The sequence below is a fragment of the Rhea pennata genome, chromosome 13, assembly GCF_028389875.1.
Source record: "Rhea pennata isolate bPtePen1 chromosome 13, bPtePen1.pri, whole genome shotgun sequence".
NCBI classification, from domain to species: Eukaryota; Metazoa; Chordata; class Aves; order Rheiformes; family Rheidae; genus Rhea; species Rhea pennata.
Window position 1 is genome coordinate 7091294 of NC_084675.1, and position 15643 is coordinate 7106936.

A 15643-nucleotide genomic window follows, 5' to 3' on the forward strand; every position below is an offset into this window, starting at 1 on the left:
TACATCCTTACCCTCATCCACTCCAGATTTTCAAGGCTTTCTCTGGCTGGTCTCATGAAAGATTTTGTAAGAGGATTATTGCTCAAGCAAATGGTGACGCAAAGTTTCCAAAGTAGCAGGATCCCTGCTCAACAATAGCAGTTGGCACTTCTAAGAGACTACCTGCTTTTAATCTGCAAATAAGCAAATGACATGTGGCCATGTATCTGATAATTCAGGCAAAGGATTCATATGGATTCTGGAGAATGGGAAAGTCAAAAGAAGCACCGAAAGAAAAGAAAAAGGGGATGGCACTTTGCTATATGAAGTAAGGAAATACAGTACTGAATGTGTATTTAAATATTGCATATACTTTGGGGAATATTTTGTTAGGGTATATGTAACGTCATATCATTTTAAGAGAAGTCATGTTATCTTACCTGTCTTTTGCCATGGAGATGCTATTTATTTAATCGTCATGAGAAGATAGTTAACAGGAAACCAGAAACCGAATAGCATGCATCGTCTTGAACATGAAACAATTAGAAGCTGAAAAAGTTAAAGAATAGGAAATCATTTTAAAAAGTTCCCCACAAGCACTGTTGTCACCATGGTCATCTCACTGCTGCTGGAAAATCATCCTGCAACAGAACATGTCAAGGCAAAAGTACAAGATGTTTGTATTTGACAGAATACTTGTTTTTGTAGCAAAGCATCATTATCTTTGTAGTTACTTACAAGTAAAGAAAACATTTGTGGTTGCAAATGCAAACTGTATATGAATAGATGAATCTACATTTGAAAAAAAAAGGGGGGGAAAGTAGAGTTATTTATTTCTCTTCTGTTTTAGACAAAATTATTATTATGAGAATAAGTAGGAAAAAATGATACTTTTTTAATTATGTAGTAGATGCAAATTTAGATTTTAAAAAGGCTGTTAGCAACATCCTTTCCTGGTATAAATTCAAGAAGTAAATGGAGCTGTTGGAAAGTATGGATCTATCTTTAAATCATTATATACTCTGACAGAATTTTACTCAAGGAGAGCCAAGAGATTTAACCATATCAGGAAAAGTCCAAGGCATGATGATAATATGCTTTTGGTTCTCCATTAGTTTTTCTTCATGTTATAGCTATCTATTTACTTTCACTAAATTTGATCCTAAACTTATTACTGTCACATATTTGAAAAACACTTTAATCATAATAAATAAAATCCCTAGGATGTACATTTTCCAAATTCAAAGCAGTCTGAATTTAAGTGAGAATATATCTTACTCCATGAAATATTTTTCATGAAGCCTTTCATGAAAGACTTGGTTGTTGGCTATGCGATCCCCAACTTCTTTAATATGCAGCAAAAACCCAGCATATTTTATTCAATGTACCAGATCAGTGAGGATATTCAGGCTATAAATTTGTACGTTATGTACAGATAAAAAACATACAATGCCAAAAAATTGGAAAAGAAATTTCCGGTTGAATTTTTTTTGTTTGGGTTTATAAAAATAACTGTGGTGCATCAATTACTCCCTATTGCCATGGATACAAGCAATACTTTATTATGTAACTGTACAGCTGTGCTCAGTTCTAATATGAAATACAGGCTTTTTTCATCTTTCTATTTCATAGTTACTGAACTGAGATAATAACATCTCCTTTTACCTATGAATGTATTCAATTCCTTTACTGTTCTCTGAAGTATTATTGATTAGAATTTCATTAAGGCGTTTATAATAAAATCTATAGCAAATGATACTGTTCTACTACAAGGGCACTATGGTTGAAGGTCATTCTATTATACATTACACACATAACACAGGTATATACCAGAAGAGTATTATTAATGTTAAAAAGCCAAGCATACTAAAATTACAGAATATCCAAATTAAGGCTACTTCGTGCGTAAATGTTACAATGCAGACTTAGTGTGCTTCCTGTACCTTATTTATTTCATATTCATCTAACAGTTTATAATTCTAACAAAATATTATATTTCTGATATAAATCTGACAAAATTATAGTTCTGATGTGCTTTTCAGTAGAAATTATCACAATAACATGCAAACCTTTACAAGCATGATTAAAATTTTCTTCACAACAGCCCTGGATAGTAATATCCCCATTTTACAGCTAGGGATCTGAGACCCTGGGAGATCATTGTCACAGAATTTATACTTCTGTGTGTTGTAAGTTAGAGCTCCCCATGACCTGATTTTTCACGGTGCTTTGGGTGGTATTTGAAATGTTCAGAGTATTGTTGGTACAGACCCGGCTCAGAGAGCCAGCTCATGCTGGGAGAGATCATCAGAGATCCCAAAACCTGCAAGAAGCAAAGTTTAGGCTCCAGGATGACACAGCAGTGGGGAGAAGTTGTTTGGGGAGTCGGGTCCAAACAGCAAGCAGAACTTAGGGAGATATGACTGACTATAATTTTGAGGAGAAGTTCTGATACAAAAGAACTTACAAGTACTTACTACAAACATCATTAGTCTTCAGTTTGATGTGTTTTTCTGTGTGTTGCCTTATTACATAATCAGCACATTACGGGGAAAGTGGAAGGGGAAAAGATATTTTCTAATTACATAGAAAGGTAATTTTCTGGTAGTAGTAAAGACAAAAAAGCACCAGTCTTAATGATACTCTTCGCACACTACCCACATGCCAAAATCTGAAAGCACTGATGATGTAACTTGAGCACTCAGACATCTCTATTTTAGGAAAGTTGGAGAAATACAGGCAGTACTGCTCTGTAAATAGGTGAGTCTGTATTTACTTTAAAACAAGTTAATTATTTTGCGTTGCATAAGAGTAGGTCACAGAAAACCATACAAATATGCAATTATGTGCAGCCATTAATGCGCATAGACAAATGTAAAATAAAATAGATTACCTCTGTATGGCAACAGGCCAACTATCTCCAAACGTGGAGGTATGCAGTCAGTTCTGTCAGTCTGAAGGCTTACTGCTGTGGATAGGCACCTCCTTTTCTCTGACAGCGCTGCCACCAGTGACATAATGAAGGAAATGAGGCTTGTGTAGACCTGCTTTAATGACTCTGTCTGCTTCCTCTTCCTCCTAAGACCTAGAGGTTCCATGGGAAGAGGGATATCTGCATATGCATACTTATATATGTATGCATATGTATGTGTATACATGCGTGTGTACATATGTGCAATAGACCCACTGGGACTATCAGTTTAGGGCTGCTCTAAGTTGCACGAGGGTATGAAGTAGCCCCAGTCCAGAAAAAGCATTAAATGACTTTTTGCTTTTGAACATCAGTGCAGAAAATGAATGGGGACATCGCTGTCTTGAGAAGTTTTTTTTTTCCTACAAAATTCTGCTATCAGCTAGAGACCAATTAGGTTGTAACATCATTATGCAAGGTCTTATACAAGCAAAGTTGAGAGCAGACCTTTTCAGAAGAAATTACAGCTAAGAATTTATACTGAAGGTATAGTGGACCTTTCCAGGAATTTTTAAGAATTGTGACAAGTTACATGGCTAGCTAGGATCTTCCAGAATGCCAATTTATGCCTTCATATATCAAAAATAATGCTTACATATATCCCATGGCTTTATGTTCATGTGGATGTTGCAATGGAGGTCAGTAGAGACTTTAATTGCAGAATCTTTTTTTCAGTTGTTGTTATTTTTCTCTAAGCTTCTGGGCCTTGCACGGGGAAGGTATATGGAGTGAAAATAGTGGCCCAGTTGGTTCCACTAAGGGTGGCTACAGTCCCGTTGCTTTGTGTGTTGAGGGAGTCAGGAGACCTCTGTTCTTCTGTGGCTGCTCTTAGTGAGGGCTTATGCTGCTTAGGAAAGTTCTCATTTCCTTTATTCCTCTTAAAAGTCTCTGTCTTGCCTATTGAATACCTAATTTAGAACTTGTTTTGTATTTCAAATGTCTGGCTCCTTAAACTAAACCTTAACTAACGGTAAAGTAAAGGTAAATCTTAATGTTCCTGAGATCATTTAGGTTTCAGTTTTCTTACTGTGAAGCTGATGGTTGAAGACCCATTATCCCAATGCAGCTGAATGGACAAAAGTCATGAAAAATCATTCTTCAAATATCCCTTTATTAGAAAAGACCACAAACAACAGCAATGGTTAGGTTGAAGCTGTGTTTTAAGGCACGTGGACTGAATCTGAGATCTGTTTTCAGCATATAACAGTTTGCTGCAATTAGAAAGCAGCATTATCACTTCAATTAGCCTTAGGCATAATCTTTCCTTTCCTATTTAGATCATATATCAGCACCACTAGTTCATGTTGTACTTGTAAGTGATGTACATCAAATCTATTCCAGTTTCATTTTTCCATTTTAATGCCTATTTGACACACTATTTAAAATGCGTTTCATTTTACACAAAATAATTATTCGTATATTAGTTGTGCACTCATCTTTCCTTCAGTGCTCTTTGTTATCAGATTATGTTGAATACAAGTCTATATATTACTGACTTCCAATTCTTTTGCACACTAAACAGAGCCATTATGAATCCTGTTTATAATGGTGCCATTAAAAATGATGTGCTGTCAAGAATATCTTATAATGATGGTAGGGAATGTGTGTTTTCAAAGATATTTAATGACTATATGGTTTTAAAACTGCAATGGAATACTTTTAATGGACTCCAATATAATAAATCAATCATATCTTGCTTGACTTAGCTACATTATATCCATGCTATGTGTCTTATGAAAAACTGCACAGTTAGCTCTGGAATATTTTTTTCATCCCAGCCTTTGGGCATTGTTCAGGTTTGGGCTTTATGTATGTATTTACTTTAAAGATCATTTGCTGGATGATGTTTTTTCCAACAGGTTTGTTATGTGGTTAAATAGGTACAATATAAAGCACTTATAATGTTGTGCAATTTTAATTCTAAGTGATAAATGATATTAGAAAACCTACGAGCTCTCTAAAAGGAGAACTTAATATATTCCTAATGGCTGAAATACTGCCAGCAGTTATAGATACTTAAGATGATTCCCAGTGTAGCAGAAGTGCTGCAATTGTATGGAGCACAGCATGAGTACAAGGGGAAATCTATGCCTCCTGCTCCAACCGACAAAAATAAAGAGGGAGTCTAGAAGATGAGTGGAGGAGGGATGAACCTAGGTGAGTTCATCATTATACAGATTTAAAAGCCTTGAAAAAAAGATATTCAAGGATACTGTTCCATCCCAAAGATGCTTCTGGAGGCTTTCTGACCCAATTGACAGAAGATGAATAATTTTCCTTCTCTTATTCTCTGTTGTATATGTATGGATTGGAGTAACACAGAAATGATTCTGGTTGCCTGAAGATGGAAATGTTTATGTTTCCCTTATTGTAAGCACGTGAAAATAAAATGAAGTTTAGGATAGGGGACATTGGTAGAAATGAATTGCAGCAGGGAATTGATCAAAAAAAACCTACCGAAAGCAATTGGAAAAGCACAAGCATGATCAACAAGATCAGCAGAAGAAACAAATAGAAGAGCAGTGGCCGGAGGGCTGGATTTGCCTAATGAGACTGAGTATGACAGAAGATGTTTCCCTCCCCTACTTCTTCTAAGCCTTGATAGCTGCGGGAGAGTGCAGCCATCAGACCAAAGGACATAGGATGAAATATTGTAACTTCTATTATTGCAGCAACTGCCAGAATACTTAGGTGTCCAAATCTCACACTAGAATTAGTTTTTACACTGTCAACGATGTCTCTGTAGTGGTGTTCTGGTGGCAAACCTTCCTCTCAACAGTGCTACGATTCTACTCCAGTTTGGTGTAATGTCATGGGGCCTAAACCTGTCTGTGGGCTGGGATCGTTTCTTTTCCCGCTCTCTTGGTAGCCTTCTGACACAAACTTTCATCTGGCTTGTGTGGTGGCCAGAGAACCTAGGAGACTTATGATAATTGTACTGAGATGCATTATCTCTCTGCTCGCTTTACCAGTCCCTGAGACAAAAAAGCAAGCGGTCCTTTTCTTTTTTACAAAGAAGTTGCAGCATAATAATGTATTTTTTTCATAGATATTTGTATGGATCTAGTTACCAAAGTATCTCTGTGCTTCACAGATATGAATGGTGGTAGCGGGGAACAGCACCAGTGCCGTTTTTCAGTTGTAGACTGAGGCACGCTGAATTTACCCAAGTTTCCAATTCAGCACACCTGAGACTAGGATACAGATTTCTAATCATGTGTCAATCACATTATATATCTATCAGAGCTGATAAAAAATATAACATTTGCCATGAGTATCATTTACCATGTTTTGTGATCTTTAACAAGAACAGAGGAGGAGAAGACATCTAGACACCTTGTTGAGACACAAGTTCTGGTGCTCGGTTATATTAATGGTCCAAATGACCTATTAGGAGAAAACTAGCTGCTGATGTATCTGTGGTGTAGCTGGGCGCTGGCTTCTCGTTGTCACTAGGGCTATTTTAGGGGTCGGGAAATGAAGTCATTAAATGTCCCTTGGGTGTTCCAACAGCACCTATAGGGGGAAGAGTTATTTGAGAAGTGAATTAGGGGGCTATATAGGCTTTTAATCAAAGGCTATCTGCTTCATGATGCATTGAGAGAAAACCTTTCTCAAATGTAGCATCCTTTGAAAGACGTATATGCTTATGGTATTCTAGAGCTCAATTCTATAACACAAAATCCTGTACCATCATGTTGTTATTTGTAACTGCATAACAGTGACAGTATTGTTCTTTTCTCAGACGTGTTCAAACTTCCAGCATAGTATTATTATTGTTATACATTTTTTTCAGATGCCTAATTTGTTCCTCAAGGCAAAAAGCATGTAGATTCCTAAGCAGGCAGTACGAAAATAATAAAACAACCTAAATAATTGTTATTTTAAAATGAAGAAAACAAAAGTGGTACTCTTGGCATCTACTATCATCTTTGATTTCTTATATATTTTATTCAGAAAACATTTAACCAGGCTTTTTTCTTAGAAGTTTCTCCTCAGATTCTCATATGGAATCAATGACTTGAGCATTTAAGAGTATTGTTATCTCCCTGATGGTAATATTACAAGAAAGCAGCTTGACCAACAAACCTGAAATTTGAGAAAAAATGCTGTAGGCTTTTTGTTAGGAATACATGCTTTCAAAGCCCTCTGAGAATGAAAATTTTTGTTTCCTCTGCCGGTGCTCTATAAACTTTTGAGGTCTCTTGGATTAGGCTGTAGTTTATCTCAGGGAACTCAACTGAAATAATTCTTTTGTATTTTAAGTAGGACATTCCACTGAAGAGAATATGTTTTAAATTTCATTAAAATTTGCTGGCAAGAGCAAGGTTTGGCCATATAGCCAAATAAGCAACATAGAAATTCAGCAGTGTGTTCATATGCCTTCTTCAGTTGCATAGGACCAATCTAATGCTACTTGAATGCATCTTTCTAAGTTTATTTTCACTTTTGTCTAAGGACAAGGTTTCTATCTGAATTTAAGAATGACTTTAAATCATAAGCTTTTTTAAATCTTATAGTGATTTATTGTATTGAAAACCAATATAAAGCCTTAGAGAGCCTGAAAAAGTATAGGATTCCGGATCGTTGATTTAGGTCTAATGTAATTTGGGTGGTGAATTTATAAAGAAGCTGGAGAAAGAGGATGCATCTCTGCTATCCCAGGTAAGTTCTGAGGCGCATGGTGGTCACCTGTGCTTGTTGGCTATGCTTGTGCCCTCTTCCCTGGAGGCTACTGTCTCATCACTTCTCCTAGAGCAATTAATCCTGTAATTGTTCTCAAACTGGTTCACTCGGAATCAGCCGAGTTTCTCAGAGATGTATTAGTCTAACTCACTTTGACTGAACCAGAGTTACGGATGATTATGGAAATTATTATTCTGGACCATCTACAAGGCTGGGAACCTTTTAAATTGGAACGGTATGTGTGAACAGCTGCAGGTATTTATCACTTTTGATAGTCATGTGTTTTTTCATTTACAGGATGAGACACATCTAGTTGTTGACTGGAGTGTAATCTATAATATTTCATTGCAGAAGTTATGATTACACATGTCCTAGAAATGTACTGTAGTTAATGACAGCCATGCACTCTGGCCTATATGTTTTTTTTCTTGCTTTGTCTAAAAAAAAATCTAATTACAAAAACATTAAATATCATGCAAAATAATAGATTTGGATCCAAATTAATGTTAGGCTATTAGCCTAAAGCTACTAATGCAGTGACTGAACTTTGCAAAGGATTTTAATAGAGCTTTGACTGCCTTTATCATGGATCTTTTACATTAAATTTACATTAAGCACATTATTAAGCAGAGCAATAATCTCATGACATAATTCTGATTAATAATGTGAAGTATTGCGCAATGAACTTGGAAAGAATGTTCATTCTTTTTGTTTTGATTAGCATTTAAGGAGAGCAATCAGGTTCATGTTATTTGTGGCATTCTGCACTTAGCTACAACTTTGACCCTGACTTAGAATACACAATTGTTTTGGTAGGTTAAAAAAAAAAAAATTAAGAATCTTCCTATATTTAAAATGACGACTTATCAAGAATCTTTCATTTGTCAGCTCTTGCTTAAAATACTATATTCGAAGTGCCATCTTCTTGCATCATTTCTGCTTGTTGGTGCATCTTCAACGATAGGCAGAAGGAGCCACACACACAAAAAGCCAGGTTTTCAAAGGAGCCCCAAACCTAACGACTTCCCTGAATACACGTGGAAAAGGAGTTTAATTTATCTAACAATTTATCTACGTGGCAGACCTTCCTCCATTCCACCTTTCATTCAAGCGATGCACTAGAGCTATTCCTGAAGGGCAGCGTTGCTTGTTAGTCGCACGCGGGGAACAACGGGCCAGTATTTTCTGGCATGCTGAAGAGTTTAGGAGATTTAAATACTTCAATCCTAATAAGTAAATATTTAAAATTAACCTGTTTCTACGTCATTGCAAGGAGAAGCCATCACGGCTCAAGAATCCTTTATCAAAGGGTTCAGGGCCTAATGAATTTTAAAAGATTGAGGAACACTGATGTATACGATGATGGTACGGGGGCTAGGTACCTCCTAATGAGATTCACAAACAGCCCGTAAACTTGTCAGGAAGCCATCTGCTGAAAGGAGGGTTCATAAATTGTGCTCTTCTGGGATTTAGATGATTCTCTGCAACCCTCGTGCAATCACCTCGGACAGATTTATGGCCTAAAACACTTGTGTGATAGTAGACGCCCGAGTCCTTGAAGACAGCGCGCGACCGAGGTTGCCAGCGCCGCGGCGGGCGCCTCTTCGGGAGCTCCCAGCCCCCTTGGCGTCCCCGTCGGAGCCTCCCGGGGAAGCCGTGGGGCTGAGCTCGGGGGCAGCCGAGCCCAGGCGGCAGCAGCCCGGCCGCGCGCGCAGCGCACCTCCGGCCGGGGCCGGGCGGCCAGGAACGCAGCACCTTCCGGATGCGGCCCGGGGAAAGCGTTAAACGGGGCGTTCCAGAGTCACTGTCCTCGATGCAAGAGCCCAAATTTCACCGCAGTTCTGGCCCGGGTCTGGGCCTGGTATGCCACGACGTGGGTCACACACATAGCCAAGATATGTATCACCAGAGGGCAGTGCTAAACTGGGAACTAAAATTTTATTTTCACGTGTAATTCCTGTGTGTGGAAAAAAGCTGCTTTTGTTTCGCTTTAATTTTTACTATTTTAGTAATGTATTTATTTTTTCAAGATGAGTGCACGTTTAGTTTTCAAAGTGACAGGAAACATCGTGCTTTTTACTAAGGAAGGAAGAACTGTGAAACACTACTTTTTGGAGTTCAAAAGAGAAATTTTACTCTCAGTTGCACAGACATAGAAAAATATTTCTTTAGATATTTTTTCCTTAAAATATGACCAGATTCAAAAATCAATTATTTGAAAAATTATTCCAGACTGCATTTAACCTCCTTAGAATGCTAGGTTATCTCCCTTAGGTGCCCTAAAACTGCATTTTATGTATTTATGTATTTTTTGCTCAGCCTAGGAAATAACAGTCTTGCTTTAGAAGACGTGGCCTGTGTCATGTATAGAGGCACGGCACACCAAGAGTTACTGCAATTTGCATAAAAATGCCAGTAAAGTGCAAACGCTGCTTCATTAATATGAATGAAGTTCACAGGATATTTACAAATTACACAAAGCCCCCCATTTAAAAATATATGTATTGGATGCAAGTCACACCCGGTGTGTATATGAATCAGTTTCTGATACTGGCATAACATGGCGTGACAATAAGTAAATATAATGGTTGTCTTCATCTTCGTTGACACGGGAACTTAGATTAGGTCCTGACAGTAACAGATGTAGCTGTGGATATTAGTTGAAATGAACTCCGGTATAGTATATCATGGTAATAGGCTTTGTCAATATGAAGCATGCTGTAAAAGCAGGGACTTAAATCTGCATGAGGAAGTGAAAAAAGGGTCAGATTGAAAAGGACATGTCTGCAGTGTGCTAGGAGGCTTGCGCCTTTCTAGGAAGCGTGATGCGCCGTGCGCGTGAAATAATGGGACTCTGAAGCATTAGAAGTATTTTATTAACGAGAGGCTGTTTTCTCTTTAGGCTGTGATAATGGGAAAGATAATGCGTGTCTGCGGTAAGACTAGGAATCAGAACTGCGGTGTAGCATGCAGTAAAATCGTGTAAAATTATGTCAGGCATTAAGACTTATTCATAATACAGTATATACAAATAAATATAGAGAGAGGCTTATGCGTGAAGAATGACGCTTATCTTTCATTCACGTTTGTGAGTGACCCATATAAGAGCGCATTTTCTCTTGGGCTAAATGAAATATAAAATCTCTCTCTGGATAAGATATTCTATGCATTAATCATTAGTTTTTATGCTATGAAAAATACAGGATCTACAGCTAAGTGGGAAAATGAATTACATCAACTTCACTCAGCGCTTAAAGGCATTTATTTTAAAATACTGCAATCTAATTCAAGAATGCTGTGCTCTGGTATCATAGCTATTTAGCTTCACAGCAATGAGCTCATCTTTTCATGAAGAATTAAATTCCCAACCAATTCCACAGATTAAAACAATATCATGAGGACGGGGCCCTTTTTTTACAGTTTAATTACTATCATAACCCCAAATATCAAACTGTAATTTTATAACTATTCAGATTGCTCAGTTGATACTTTGTAAAGAATGGGAATTTGGAGAGTTGGGTGGTCTGTGTTTTATTTTAATAAGAGGCAAAGCTATATTTTTCCATGGATTAAGTCCAACACAGAGAGAACTGTCAGTGTGAAAACAATAGAATTTATCTCCACTGATGTAGCTTGACATACGAACAAGAGCCTGAATTGTTGCCATGGCAATAAATGTGTAGGACTTATGCATGCATTTTCTGCTATAGGATTTTGATTAATGGCATTGACTAAATAGTCTGAAGTAGAAGAAACACTGCAGCAGGCCTGAGAACAGAGATGGCCTGGAATGGGTACGCACTCCCTACTGCACCCTCTTCCTGGTGAGAGAAACTGGGGTGGAAACCTGAGTTGTCAAGTCTCTAGTTAAGTATGAATTGAGGATTTAGCACTCACGCTTAGTGAGAGAAGTTAAAACGAACAGACAGTCTCTTGCGCACGAGCTCTACTGGGACACTTTTATATTTTGGTGTACGATGTTTCTTCGTCTGAGACAGCACTGGTACGGAGAGGAACGGTTAGAATGATACAAATGGGCCTTTTCCCTCTTTAGTGGTGGTGGCCTCAAGAAACATCTTGATTCAGAAGACAGTAAAGTAGCTAACTTTGACTCCTCCTTTAGATGTTGAGGCGGCGGGAGATGAGTGTTTCGCGGTCCTACTGAGGCAAGGCCCCTGCGGGTGGGAAGGGTGTTTCAAGAGGACTCTGGCAAGATGCAAAGCACCTTGTTGGAGGTGCTTTCATTAAGGGTCTGGTCAGAACCTACCAGAAAGAGGCCTCTAAATAACATGTGCTCTGAATTCAAGCATGTCTAGTTGAAAACGAAAAAGCATGGTGTTTATCTGTGTTTGTGTGTATGTACATGCATGTGCAGGTGTATAAATAGGTGCATTCATAATGCTTAATATATTTACTGCAAAAGAAATGGAAGGTCCTAACTATTGATTTACCAGTTGTGCCCACACTGATTTTTCATGGATTCTGGAGCACATATGGTTGCCAATTACATCTATTCATGGATTTAAAAATAAATTAGGGAAATTTGAAAACAAATTCAAACAATTCTAAAAATCAATGAAATGTAGAAAATATTTCTCCGCTAAAATATGAAGGCACTCATTCTTTATATGATCTTAAGTATATTTTCCTCCCGTATTTGTTCATTGTAAGAGCTATTTGTGTTTAATCAAGGGTTCAGCTCTTCTCCAGCTCATCATCTGTTCCTAATCAACCCTGTCGAGGAATCAGACTGCTGAATTTGTGACGTTGCTATCATTTCTATGGTAATAGGATAGCTGATGAGCACAGTGTTATTGCTTCATTGAAGGATTAGGGAAAAGAAAGACTGGACTGTGTGGGAGGCAGAGCTAACAGGGACACAAATGTCTTTAGCTGGAGAAAACAGGGGCATGGGAAATGATGGCCAATTAAAGGTATTTTTCTGAAAGGACTCCCTTCCAATTTGCCTGCATGTGTAGTTTTCCATTCTTTTAGAAACTCACCATTACCTTAAGAATATTTGTAGAAATAGTCACTGCTTTAATTAATGATGGGTATGTTTCAATACCTTTGGCACTGTATCTCACGATCTCTTGATTCTTGCTTCAGTAATCACTCATTGCAGACTTTTAAGGAAGGGTGATGCTAATTAATTTAAAGTTTTAAAAAACTGTGTTTACTTGGTCCTGGGCTCCCAGTCTCTCACTGGCATAGTCTAGCTGCTGCTGGCACACTCCTCTCCCTAGTGGAACATGGCACCTGGTGGAACATGTTTCCTGTGGTCCAGCCTATTTGTAGGATTTCTGAAGCAGCCATGAAGGAACCTTGGTTTAATTTTCATACTTGAAAACAAAAGGAATTCTTCTTTAAGGCATGAGACTGCTGTGATGGTCCCTGGATGCCTCAGCTGTGTAATGCTACTCTTTCTGGCCTCCCTTCCATTTGCTAGTGGGTAGTGTGCTTTACAGCAGTAACTTTACCTTTCTGCCTCCTTTTCACATATCTTGCAAAGCAAGAAAGAAGGAAAGGGGTGCAGTGACAACCCAGAGAGCTTATTTTAAGGAGGAGAATGTCTGATTTCATTGGCAGGGTTTTTCTCCTTTTACTTCTGGAGTAAAGCAGTTTGGTCCACTGCTGTGTAGCTCAGGCTTCCAGCACCTTTCATGACTTTCAAAACTCTACCTCATTTCAGGACACAGGGTATAGGGTTCAGGCTGTCCTTTCATGTTGTGTGGCAGATCTCTCCCTTTCTTCTGCCAGCAGCTATGCTGTTCTTAACATTGGGGGATCATGCCTCGAAATAAAGGAATCTGACCTAAGTAACTGAATCTGAGATATTAAATAGCTGTAGGATGAACTAGCAGCAGGGAACATAAAGCAACACTACTGGAGCTGACATTCATCATAATACAGACATACCAGGAAAGGTTCTGGAGGTACTGCTCTACTTTCATCTGTTCATGAATTTGGTCTCTCTTTGGTGAGAAAAGATCATTGAAATCCATTTGAACTTATCTATGAAGCAAAAGTTAAAATAACAGCTCTACAGTCATTTGTAGGCCACTAGAGTTGGGAGGGTTCATAATGGTGCTTACAAATATCTGAATATGAAAATAATGAGTCATGTATAGAAAAGCCTCAAAATTGTTTCCTAATTTATCTCCCTTGCACTTTCAAGGGGTGACTTCAATGCAACCCCCACTCTAGGCCAAAAGGCACTGCCTTTCAAGACTGAGGCTATCATAAGACATTCCTGTGTTTGACAGGTTATCACCTTAATAAGATGATGATCAGAGACAGACCTTCCAGCTCTCTAACAAGAAGACAGATCAGGCCAATTATCCTGATTCAGCCTCAAAAAAGAAAGGACTCAAACAGAATTGCAAAGCCTGATGAAGGACAATGGAACAGAATGAGAAGTTGAAGACTTAGTAAACCATCATCATTGTATGTTGGCCTCCGCCTACACTAGCCAGCAGTAAGTAATATGATCAACACTCTGGTTCTCAAATGACTACTTTCTCCTCATTGCAAAGATTCTCTCCATTTTCTGATTTGTGTTGCCAGATGAAAATCAGGAGTAGGAATTCAAATAACAATGAGAAGAAACAAGCCTTTTTTTTTTCCGCCTCCAGAGGTTGTACTGAGGTTGCACTAAAAATTCACTACTGCTCTGTTTTAAATCTATTTTTGAGTAAGCTTAGAGAGAAGCTAATTAATCTAACATAACTGAAGAAAATATTTCAGGCTGGGCACAATGTTATTTCAGGATAAGTTGTGGAACAGAAACCATATGTGGATGATCCTGTCATATAGGACATACTGTTCCAAATTGTAGGGGATGCGCTTCCCTGCAAACTTTGGCACAACCGATCACACCTTCTACTAGACTTAATTTTGGAATCCCTCAAAAATCAATCCTGTATTTGGTCTTTTTTAGTATCTACATGATCTTGAAATTGGTGTTTATACTGCCTTAAGTGGTCTGACAAAATGTAATCAAACTGATACGAAACTGTCTACCTTTTTTCTGTTTGCTCACGTTAGTGCAGTCCAGAGAGTCCAGTGTTTCAAAGAGAGCAGATGATGTGCAAAAGATCACTGAGCTTCAGTAAGGGAGAGGTAGGGATCCTTAGCAGAAAAGAGCAGTTGGAAGAGTTCCCAGCTGCACACATGAACAAGCTAGCGAATTCAGCAGTGGTCTTGGATACTAAGCTCTTACAAGGCAGCAACACAAAAACCTTTTCTGTCATCTCTGTTTAGCTAAATTCTACTCCATCCTGGAGTATAAAAATTTTACCTTGCTTACGAATAGCTTTGTTCACCTTTCAGCAATAGGTAAAATCTTTGGTGCTCTGGACAACTCAGTACAGAAATATGTTTAAATGCTTCTTCAACACCACCAGATCAGGTCTCTTTCCACACAGCGTTTCCAAAATTTGAATTGAGGCTTTATGTTCAAGCATTCCCACTTCTTAGAAAATCTGAGAAGCCACCTAACACTCTGTATCAACATACAGTTGATATCTGTATTTCTTTCATACAGTAGAGCTTTCAACAATCAGGATTAAAGTGCACAGCTGGAAAAGATAGCATTTTCTCAGTGGATGATGCAAATGATGCTGTGAACTCTCTCAGAGCCTCCCTCCCCCTCAAACAAAAAACAAACAAACCTATCCCAGACCTCCAAACACCGTCTTAGAATGCAAGGTACCTTTTTTGACCTTATCTTTGCTAAGCAACACAAAGCACAAAAAGAGAAACTACATGAAAAATTATATTCCAAAATAAATTTAATCATGTTTGGAAAAAGGGTTTCCTAGATATTTGGTATTAGTAACACCATTTAATGTATCCCTGGAAGGTGCTCTGATACAATAATACAAAAATATACAGAAACAGAATGGATATTTTTGATAAGCAAATCTTGGTAGGTGTCTATTATGATGAGCCTTGATAATTCAGATCATTTGGGCTGCAACTCAAAGTACTGCTTAAGCACTGTCC